Source organism: Rhincodon typus, chromosome 35, assembly GCF_021869965.1.
Source record: "Rhincodon typus isolate 14 chromosome 35, sRhiTyp1.1, whole genome shotgun sequence".
Classification (NCBI taxonomy): Eukaryota; Metazoa; Chordata; class Chondrichthyes; order Orectolobiformes; family Rhincodontidae; genus Rhincodon; species Rhincodon typus.
The window spans coordinates 17,679,797-17,690,858 of record NC_063366.1 but is presented as its reverse complement, the minus strand read 5'-3'; positions in this window follow the sequence as shown (position 1 = coordinate 17,690,858).

Below are 11,062 nucleotides of genomic sequence, written 5' to 3'. Positions count from 1 at the left end.
CAAACCTGTTCATAGATGTTATGACACATCTCTAGAATAGGTGGCATTTGAGCCTAGATCTCCTGGTCCAAAGATAGGGACACTACCATAAAACCCCTCAGAAACAGCATTGGCTATTACTTAAACTAAGCATTTGGTACAAAAGCAAAAGGGACCTGAAGTCACAGATTAAATGTTTGTCTTTGATTTCATACGCACCAACTGGGCGTTTGTCAAATTGGGCTTTCCGACTGGAATCTCCCTGGAAAGATTCAGCCTGGGCTTTAAAACTCCTTTGGTGCGTCGCTGCAAATGATCCAATTTTAATTGTGTTATACAAAGAGCACGTTCCCCAGTGACACCACCCATACCCCATGGAGCCGCTCATGTACCTTGCCGCTGTTTCAGGGACCTTGAAGTGTGCAGTCTGACTGCTGGGTTTCTCTGTCGAACAACAGTGATTACAGTTCAGGGGGTTAATCACTGCATGGGAAATGCTCTCTGCTCATTGTATATTAATTATGCTTAATTGTATCCAGGTGGTGAGCATTAACTGGGCGATCACTGGAGAACCATAAAGAAGACACTGATTGCAAGTGTGGTTGTTGGGGATAGAAGCTGCATCCTTGCAATGTGTAACCCTTTAAGGAAATACTAACCCGTGTGAACATTGGCCCCAGTTCTATCCTTCACCAACCTGTCTTCAGGAATTGACTATTGAGGAATTTCCAGCAGGGGTGTAACCATTAGTCCTTTCCATTCAGCCTCTTCCACATCATGCTTTGGAACGAAAGTGGGATCAAATTAACACATTGATTGGAATTGGGAGTGAATTATTATCAATTATTGATTCAGAGATTGACCATTAGCCCGCTTTGATGGGGGGACTTTTTTTTAAAAAACTCTTCTCAACCAACCAGAAGATGGCGCGCTTGTACTCCTTGAGACACAGTGAAGAGTGGTGTATAAAGGTTTTACTGGGGTGAGTCACTGTCAGTTACTTTCCAGCCTCCTCATTTGCACAGGGCGGGAGCTGTCGTCCCAATCGTATCTCAGTGAGTGTCTCTGCACTCTGCGAGTCTGAACGTTCTGGTTTAAAGGCCCACTTGAGTACAAACTCCATGCCTCTGGGCTGACACATCCCCAACCCTCACCCAGGCCCCAACAAATGCAACGCTGAGGGAGCGCTGTATGGTCAGAGGAGATGTAATACTGGGGCCCTATCCATCCTCTGGGCATGTACAATCCCATGGCCACGACTCTGGCAAGGATCACAGAATCCTTGGCCAGCAGCGACGAAAGGACTGCTGTGTGTTGGGCCTTGCAGTGTGCAAACTGCATGCTGTGTTTGACCTGAAAGACAGCTCCTCTGAGGCACAGCAGAGCCCTCCTCGGTATTGGGCTGAAGCCTGGATTATCTGCTTTGGCCTCTGGAGTCAGATAATAACCTGGGTCACCAAGGGAATGAACCCACGTGATTCTGACTGAAAGGATGCTGAGTTCAGTTGCTATTGATTGCGTGTACATTAGAATCAATATCTTTACCGAGCGTCATTTGTTGACAACCAAGCGTGTTCTTGTTAAGACGAGACTTGGCTCAACTTTAGTGTTGGTCATGTAAGGACAATGGGTAAGACCTCGCAGGGAGCTGAACAACGTGAGCCACAGTGAGACAGATTACGTGAGGGATCCAGCAAAGCCCATCGCAACATCGGGATCTTTTAACTAAGTTAACTCAGGGCGTTGGGGCAAGATTCTTATGAGGCAGCAACTCATGATTTATCACTTGTTAATGACTTTATTTAGTGCACAGCTCACCTCAGCAGTTTCCTATCCGAGCTCTCGTTGCGAATCCTTGATGTTCGTCAGGTACCAAGAGCAGCTACCTGCTGGCTAAGTCATTGCTGACTCCAAAGGACCTCCATGTTGGACACTGGGTGCCAAGATCATTAATCGGAAGGGTTTAGAGGGATGTGGGCCAAACGCTGGCAAATGGAGCCAGATCAGTTTCGGATAGCTGCTCGGCGTGGACGAGTCGGTCCGAAGGGTCTGTTTCTGTGCGGTGCATTTCTACGACTCTATCTCAAGGCATGCTTCATGAGTGCCAGCCACACACTCCCCAAATCCAATGACATCGGTATCCAGAACATAGGGGGCATGGGGCGAGTGGCGTAACGGATAACGTGTTTGACTTTGGATCAGAAAATTGTAGATTCGGATCCCCCCCTAGCTCGCGTGCAGCTCATAGCTTTAGGGTGGCATGGTGGCTCAGTGGTTAGCACTGCTGCCTCACAGTGCCAGGGACCCAGGTTCAATTCCACCCTCGGGTGACTGTCTGTGTGGAGTTTGCACATTCTCCCTGTGTCTGTGTGGATTTCCTCTGGGTGCTCCAGTTTCCTTCCACATTTCAAAGATGTGTAGGCTAGGTGGATTGGCCATGCTAAATTGCCTGTAGTGTTCAGGGATGGGTCCGGGTGGGATGCTCTGTTGGTCAGTGTGGACTTGTTGGGCCGAAGGGCATGTTTCCACAGTGTAGGGATTCTATCTAACATACCAGTCTCTAAATCCTGTGTGGTAAACTCTGATCCACTTTTGGATGTTTCTGCACTTCATTGTTGTACATCAGGCTATCATTGTAATGGGGTAGCCAGGACACTGTACGCTCAGGGACACACACCCAGCTTCTGGACTGGACTAGGCTATATGTTCATTCGCTGACTCTGAGCCTGCCTGGACATTCACAGCATCTTTGCCTCACCTTGCTGTTTTAAATTCGGACCCCTCTGCCAGTGGTACCAGGCTCATGTTACTTCTGTCTTACCTTGCCATTTTAGTGCAGATTAAAGTCCAGGAAGGCTGTCAGTACGCTGCAGTCAAATTAAGGGAGATAGCCTTCGCTCGGGGTGGTCCCTGGCCCCAGTAAGTCAAGGGCAGCCCCTAATTCCAGTCCAGGGGCTCGAACATTGTTAGTCAGTCACATGGGGTGGTGGGAGTCAGGACGTTCTCTACATAAGAGGTAAGAAGCTGAACGTTGGACAGCCCATTACCCATCTTCGACTCTTAGTGCCCTGTTGTGAGCTGTTTTCCTCCTGGAACTACCTCAAATCGACTGCCTCGAATTCAGTCAGGGACAGGAGGCTATGACTATGTGCGAGGCATGATACAGAAGGTAGTGTGCGAGGAGCCTCAGCTTGTCCAATAGGTTTGAGATTCTCGCTCTGTGTGTGGATAAGGGTGGGAGCTGGAGGGAGGATGAGCAAACTGTCCATAGCAGCGTGGTACAGCCATTCAGAGGGGGAGGAAAGAGGAAAGTAGTCGTAATCGGTGATAGTATAGTCAGGAGAATTTAAAATGTCCTCTGTGACCAGGAATGAGAGTCCCAAAGGTGAGCTGCAGAAGAACTTGAAGTGGGATTGGGAAGATCCATGTGGTCCATGTCAGTACCAAGAAGATACATAGAAGGAGGTTCCGCTGAGGGAATATGAACAGCTTGGGGCTAAATTAGAAAGCAGAACCTGAGCTGTGCACTAACTGGCACAAACGTCAACAAGATTCAAGAGGTAAACGTGTGGCTCAAAGATTGGTGTGGGCAAATGAGTTCAAATTCATGGGTACATTTATACCAATACTGAGGAAGGAGGGAACTGTTCCAATGGAATAGGCTCCACCTGAATCATGTTGGGGCCAGAGTCCTGGTGAATCACATAAAACGGGCTGTACATCCAGCTTTAAATTAAATAGTGGGGAGCAGGGGAGCATGTGAATTGAAAATTATGGAGAAGGTTGTAGGGAGGGCTCAGCAGAGGTTAGTAAAGTTTCCAGAATGAGTAATAGGACATAGTATGGAAAGGACCAGGAATCTAATTTCAGGCACATGTGGTAAGGGACAACTATGAGAAAGGCGGCAGTCAGCTCGGGACTCATGGTACTGTACTTAAACGCATGCAGTATACGAAACAAAGGAAATGACCAGGTAGCGCAGATTGAAGTTGACAGATACAATGTTGTGGTATCACAGAGACGTGGCTGCAAGGGATCAGGGCTATTGAAAGCACAGGCAGATGGGCAGAGGGGGCAGGCTACGTTGTTGGTAAGAAATTAAATTGAATCGATAGCAAGAAGGGATATAGAGTCAGAAGGTGTGGAATCTGTGTAGGTAGAGTTGAGAAACTCTGCAACGGGTTAAGGAACCCGATGGAAATTGTGTACAGCCTCCTAGCAGTAGTCAAGATGTGGGGAAGAAAACAAATCAGGAAAGAGAAAAGGCATTTAAGAAAGACACCATTACAACAATTATAGGAGACTTCAATGTGTAGGTGGATTGGGAAAATCAGGCATTAGTGGGTCTTAAGAAAAGGAATACACAGACTATATACGAAATGGTTTTTTGGAGCAGCTTGTGGTGGAGCCCGATGGGGAACAGGCTATTCTGGATTTGGTGCTGTGTAATGAGGCAGATTTGATTAAGGAGCCTAAGGTGAAGGCACCCTATAGTATACCTCTATACTATACGGTCCTGTATCTAAGGAAGGATGTCCTGGCTTTGGAGAGGGTCCAGAGGAAGTTTACAAGAATGATTGTGGAGATCAAGGGCTTGATATGAGGTGCAATTGAGGACTCTGGGTCTGTATTCAATGGAGTTTAGAAGGATGAGGGGGTATCTGATTGAAACTCACAGAATACTGAGGCCTGTACAGAGTGCATGTGGAGAAGACGTTTCCACTGGTAAGAGACACTGGAACCCAAGGGAACTGAGATGAGGAGGAATCTCTTTCACTAGAGAGTGCTGAATCAGTGGAACTCATTCACACGGAGGACTGTAGAGCCAAGTCATTGAGCGTCTTTAAGACAGAGACAGATTCTTGATTAGAAAGGGACCAAGGGTCATGGGAGAAGGCAGGAGATGGGGTTGATGAACCTATTAGCCGTGATTGGAGCAGACTCGATGGGCTGAATGGCTTAATTCTGCTCCTATATCTTATAGTTCTTTGGAATGAGAGTGGCTGGTATTGAGGGAGATAAGACACCGAACAGGTGGAGAGGTGTTCCGGGTGAGCGAGTAGGCAATGCAGACAGCTTTCAGGGTTAGTGGGGTGGGTGACAGAGGGTAAGGGAAAGTGTTGAGGGACATGAGGCTTGGTGGGAGGTGGCAATGGTGGCAGAGATAGAGTGTGAGGTAGAGGAGGGAGGATGGCAACACTGAAGTGGGGGAATGGAAAAGTTCACTGACCTTCTTTCTACACTGTGGCCATTCCTGCGGATGGCTGAGTCTGCACTGACCCGGGTGGCAACTTTGGAGCAGGCATGGTCTGGTGGTCCTGGGAAAAGAGGACATCCTGTCTCTGCATCCTTCCATCCAGCAGGAGCTCCAGATCCCTGCCCACGTAGCCAGGCACTGATACCACACCCCGTCTGCCATGGCTTGGGAAAATGACAGGTTCTGTGCAGGACAGCTACCATCAGGGATTGTCCAGGGTTTGTAAAGAGGCCATCAGTGCCAGGGACGCTGGGGCACCTGGACAGCAATAACCTCTTCTGGGAATGGCTCATGATACGATGGGCAAGATCAGCACTGTAGGGGCAGGATATGTAGTTAGGATTGGGCTAATGCAATGTGAGATCTCACAGTGTCGGGATACAGGGTAGGATCATTTAGGACTGAGATAAGAAAAGCTTTCTTTCCTCAAAGTGCAGTGTACCTGCGGAACTCTCTACCACGGAAGGCTATGGAGGCCAATACAATCTAGAAAGGGCAGATACATTTTTTTTAGATTCTAAAGGCACCAAGGGGCATGTGGAAAAAGCAGAAATATGGGTGTTGAGATAAAGGATCAGCCATGATCATATTGAATGGCGGAGCAGGCTCGAAGGGCCGAATGGCCTACTCCTGCTCCTGTTTCCGATGCCTCTATCCAGCTAGACCTCATGGAGAGAAACCCTACATGAAGGAACTGAGACTTTGCCAAGGAAATGTAAGATTCAGCCCAATATCTCAACTGCAGAGGGTTGTTTGGAATCTGGAACTCACTGCCTGTAAGGGTAGGAGAGGCAGAAACCCTCATGATATTGAGGAAGCATTTAGATGTGCTCTTATGATGCCACAGCTATGGGCCAAGTGCTGGAAAATGGGATTAGAATAGTTAGGTGGTTCTTTTTGACTGTTGCGGACTCTGAAGGGCTGTACTTCTGTGCTGTAGATCTCTACGACTGCTCGTCTTGACAAATATCTCTCACTTCCAGCTCTCCTGACAACAATAGACAAATGTTGAGAAGATAAACACACACCGGGTGCCAAGAGCTCCCCACCACGTCCTGTCAAAGCTGACACCATTTGTTGGAGTCCTCCCTCGGTAAATCACCACGGGTGTCCTGCTTTGTGACACGGTGGGAAAGCAAGAAGGAGCCTTAGAAGGTCATTCCCAGGGCAAGGCACAATCACGTTGGGCCGGTGTGACAAATCCTGCTCATGGTTGTGGGGCAGGGGGAGCAAGGTTAGGCTGTGGGGCAGGGGGAGCAGGATTAGGCAGGGAGTCGGGGGGAGCAGGGTTAGGCTGTGGGGCGGGGGCAGCAAGGTTAGACTGTGGGGCGGGGGGGAGCAGGATTAGGCGGGGGGAGCAGGGTTAGACTGTGGGCGGAGGGGAGCAGGGTTAGGTGGGGGGAGCAGGGTTAGACTGTGGGGCGGGGGGCGCAGGGTTAGACTGCGGGGAGGGGGGAGCAGGGAAAGGCTGTGGGGCAGGGGCGCAGGATTAGACTGTGGTCTCGAAGGACACCCAGCTCTGCTGGAGGCTGCTGGGGGGAGGGGAACAAGGTTAGACTGTAGTGTGGAGGGACATTGGTCTTTGCTCGGGAGAGGGGAGCAGGGTTAGACTATGGTGTGGAGGGACATTGGGCTCTGCTGGGGGGAGGGGTTTAGACTGTGTTGAGGGACACTGGACTCTGCTGGGGGCAGGGGCTTAGACTGTGGTCTTGAGGGACACCCAGCTCTGCTGGGGGCTGCTGGGGTCACGGGGAGCAAGGTGAGACTGTAGTTTGGAGGGACATTGGGCTCTGCTGGGTGCTGCTGGAGGGAGGGGAGCAGGGTTAGACTGTGGTGTGGAGGGACATTGCGCTCTGCTGGGGTCTGCTAGGGGTGGGGAAGCAGGGTTAGACTGTGGTGTGGAGAGACATTGGGCTCTGCTGGGGGCTGCTGGGGGGAGGGGGAGCAGGGTTAGACTGTGGTGGGAAGGGACTTCCAGCTCTGCTGGGAGGATTGTGGGTGTATGATGTCGGAGAGAGGTTACCCGTTCAGAGTAGTGTGAGGACAGACACTGCTGTGCCTTTCCCCTTGCCGTCCATGTGTCCTTTAGCATTGCTGCGTGGCCGAATTCTCAGAGCCTGGCTTTTCAGTCGCAAACCAACAGGATCATGGATTCCTCACATCCGTTTTCCTACCCTTTCCCCGTAACCCTTGAGTCGCTGACTGGTCGACATTCTATCTATCTCAGCCTTATATGTGATGAGGACTCTACCCCAAATAGCTCTCCTCTGCAAGCAGTTCCAAGAAATTCCTTGCCCTCTCAGTCTTCATTTGGTGCCCTTTTATTCTAAAACTGTGCCTCTGCTCTAGACTTGCCCATGAGGGGAAACATCCTCTCAGCATTTACCCCATCAATGCCCCTAAGAATCCAATATTTTTTAATGAGATCACCTCTCATTCTGCTAAACTCCAGTGAGTAGAGTCCAGAGGAGCAGGAAAGCTGACGTCAGCTTTTCCTGCTCCTCTGATGCTGCCTGGCCTGCTGTGTTCATCCAGCTCTACACCTTGTTATCTCAGACTCCAGCATCGGCAGTTCCTACTATCCCTGAGTGAGTAGAGTCCCTTGTTTAGCCTTTGCTCATAAAACAATCCCTCCATACCAGGGATCATCCTAGTAAGCCTTCTCTGAACTGCCTCCAAAGAAATGATATTTTTCTTCAAATAAGGGGCCCAAAATTGCTCACAGTCCTCTAAATGTGGTCTCATCAGCACCTTGTACAATTGCAGTTAGACTTCCTTGCTCTTAATACTCCAACTCCCTTGAAATAAGGGCCTACATTCCATGAACCTTCCTGATTCCCTGAGGCCCCTGTGTGCTAGCTATCTGTGTTTTGTGCACAATTAGCTCCAAGTCCCACTGTGTTCCAGCTTTCTGCAGTTTGTCGCCATTTAAATAAAACTGCTGTTTCATTTCGCCCTTCCGAAATAAACAACTTCACAATTTCCCACTTTATACTCCATTTGCCAATCTTTTGCCCATTTAACCTGTCAAAATCTCTCTGTAAACTGTACACAATCTACCTTTGCACCTATTTTTGCGTCGGTTGTAAATCTGGCTACAGTACATTCACTTCCTTCCTTCAGTTATTAACTTTTGATGGCACTGGATGGCAATATTTTCAGGATATAATTTCCACTTCACACATAAATATCTGATCATAGGCTTTTGTAGCACAGAAAGACGCAACTCTGCCCATCATGTCCATGCTAACCATTCAGCTGAATCGTACTTTCCAGTTTAGTCACTGTCCATTTGTGTGTTATGACATCTCAAGGGCAGAGTTAAGAATATTTTTAAATGTGTCCGTGCTGTTCAGACAGCAATTTCCAAACCCCCAATCCCTTCTGTGTGAGAGATGTTTACCCTTGACTCTAGTCTAAACCTTCAGCCCTAAATCTCTGCCCTTCTACTCCCACCCCAGTCAGCAGGGGAGATGATGGCCTGGTGGGATTATCACCGGACTGTTAATCTGGGGGCCTGGGTTCAAATCCTGCCATGATGGATGATGGAATTTGAATTCAGTAAAAATCTGGAATTAAGAGTCTTATGATGACCATGAAACTATTGCCAGTTTTTGGGGAAAACTGATCTGGTTCACTGATGTCCTTTAGGGAAGGAAACTGCCAGACCTACATGTAACTCCATACCTACAGCAATGCATCTGACTCTTCACTTCTCTCTGTGCAGTTGAGGATGGGCAATAAATGCTGCCATAGCCATTGACACCTTCATCCCATGAATGAATCAAAAAAATTAACCGTGCGGTTATTGAATCATCTGGGAAACCGCTCGATTGTAGGCCATCTCCATTGATAACCATCATTGCCGTTTATTGCTGCAAGCAGGGGGATTCTAGAACTGATCCTGACTGAACCTTCTTACCAGCCTTACAGAAACAGAAGCAACCATCATGCTACTAGCCCACGCTTCCTGTCTCTCAGCCAGTGTTGGACACAAGTTGTCACTTTGCATTGGGATCCAACCTGCTGTTTTGGTGACCAGCAACATGGGGACCTATTAAACGCCATGGGGGTTATGCGAAATGTATGACCCTCACTGACCCTATGTGTTACCTTCTCGATTTAAAAAACTCAAACACATCAGTCAGATTTGATCTTCGCTTAACAAATCCACACCATCGTTGGTTTGTTGTGCCCTTCTACATTAAGATTTTAGCCTGTGCCTCAGAACACTTTCCAAAATCTTTCCCATGCCTGAGGTTAGTCTGGTTGGACTATAATTACTCAACCTATCCATGTTGCCTTCTTTATATATTAGTTGTCTTCCAGTCCTTTGGAAAACAGTGGTCAAACATTCCACTATTCCTTTGTTCAATTCCCCTAAGAGCCGAGGATATATTTAACTCAGGGGTGATGATTTATCTACTTTCAGTGATGTTAAACCTCCCAATACTTCTCCTCTCACTAGGTTAATTTCATCTCGTATTTCACACTAATTGTTGTCTATGCACTTCGCCTCTCCTTTGTGAAAACAGAGGCATAATGTTCATTAAAAAGCCATACCTTCCCCCTCCATAAATGCGTTACCATTATGATTCCTGAGAGGTCAGACTCCTTCTTTAAAACTCTGACTCTGTACTTGGACTCTGTCATCCTGGTAAACACCAGCAGGGAGAGATGAGGGAAGCAGACATTGATCACAGCAAATACAATCACATCTCCCTCGTATTGCATAGACCGCAGTCCCCTTTTACAGATCCCAGGGCTGTCGTTCAGTTTATAAGGCAGTAAATATATTGCGATCAAAGAAAATAAAGCTGCTCTCTGCTGCGGTCATTAATGTGTCACGGAAAATGCCCAGCCTCCGTTTTATTTAATGGGAACCTCTTCAAAATGCCAGCGTGGAGCCTTTTTCTTTAAAAAAGAAGCCTGTATAAATTTCTGTTTAATGTTCTCCCAATTAAACACATGAGGGTGGATTTTCTGGTACTCAAACCTGGGAACTGTTGGATTGCCAAAGAGGGAATCAGAGGAAAATAGGAAGCGGGTACAACCAGCCAATACAGTAGGTCTGAGTACACTTTGTTTTATAAATAGAGGGCTACAAGCATACCTAACTCCAGGATACCCATTGAGACTTGAAAGGAGAGGATATTGTTTCTAAGGGCTGAAGGAGACAAAGAGTATGGGGAGAAAGCAGGAACAGAGGTCTGAGTTGGATGATTGGCCATTATCATAGTAAATGACAGAGTAGGTTTGAAGGGCTGAATGGCCTACTGGTGCTCATAATTTTATGTTACTCCCACACCCTGCAATGGTTTTAGTGCCTGCGGGCACAAAGTGACAAGTTTCCACCCGCTAGTTAGGTACGACGGACCCCACTAGTGTACGGAAGGACTGATTCTGTACACAATCACTCACTGCTAACCCCAGTGGGAGATGGTGAGAGAAATTTGCACCATCTTCTCTCTGAACCAGTAAAAATTCGCCAAAACAAAGGAAACAGCCAAAGGAAACAGAAACTCAGCAGGTCTTGCAGCATCTGAGGACAGTGAGAAGAAACAGAATTAAGGCCATGACCAGTTAGCATCTCCTTCAGACCCTTTCAGATCTTCAGTCATTTTCGGAACCCTTTGAATCGATGGGTTCAGATGGTTTATATATAGAATAATGGATACCTGGGAGTGAGTTACAGGCTGGAATCTAATCGAGGGGTTCAGATGGATTATATATAGAATAACGCATATCTGGGAGTGAGATACAGGCTGGAATCTAATCGATGGGTTCAGATGGTTTATATATAGAATAACGGATACCTGGGGGTGA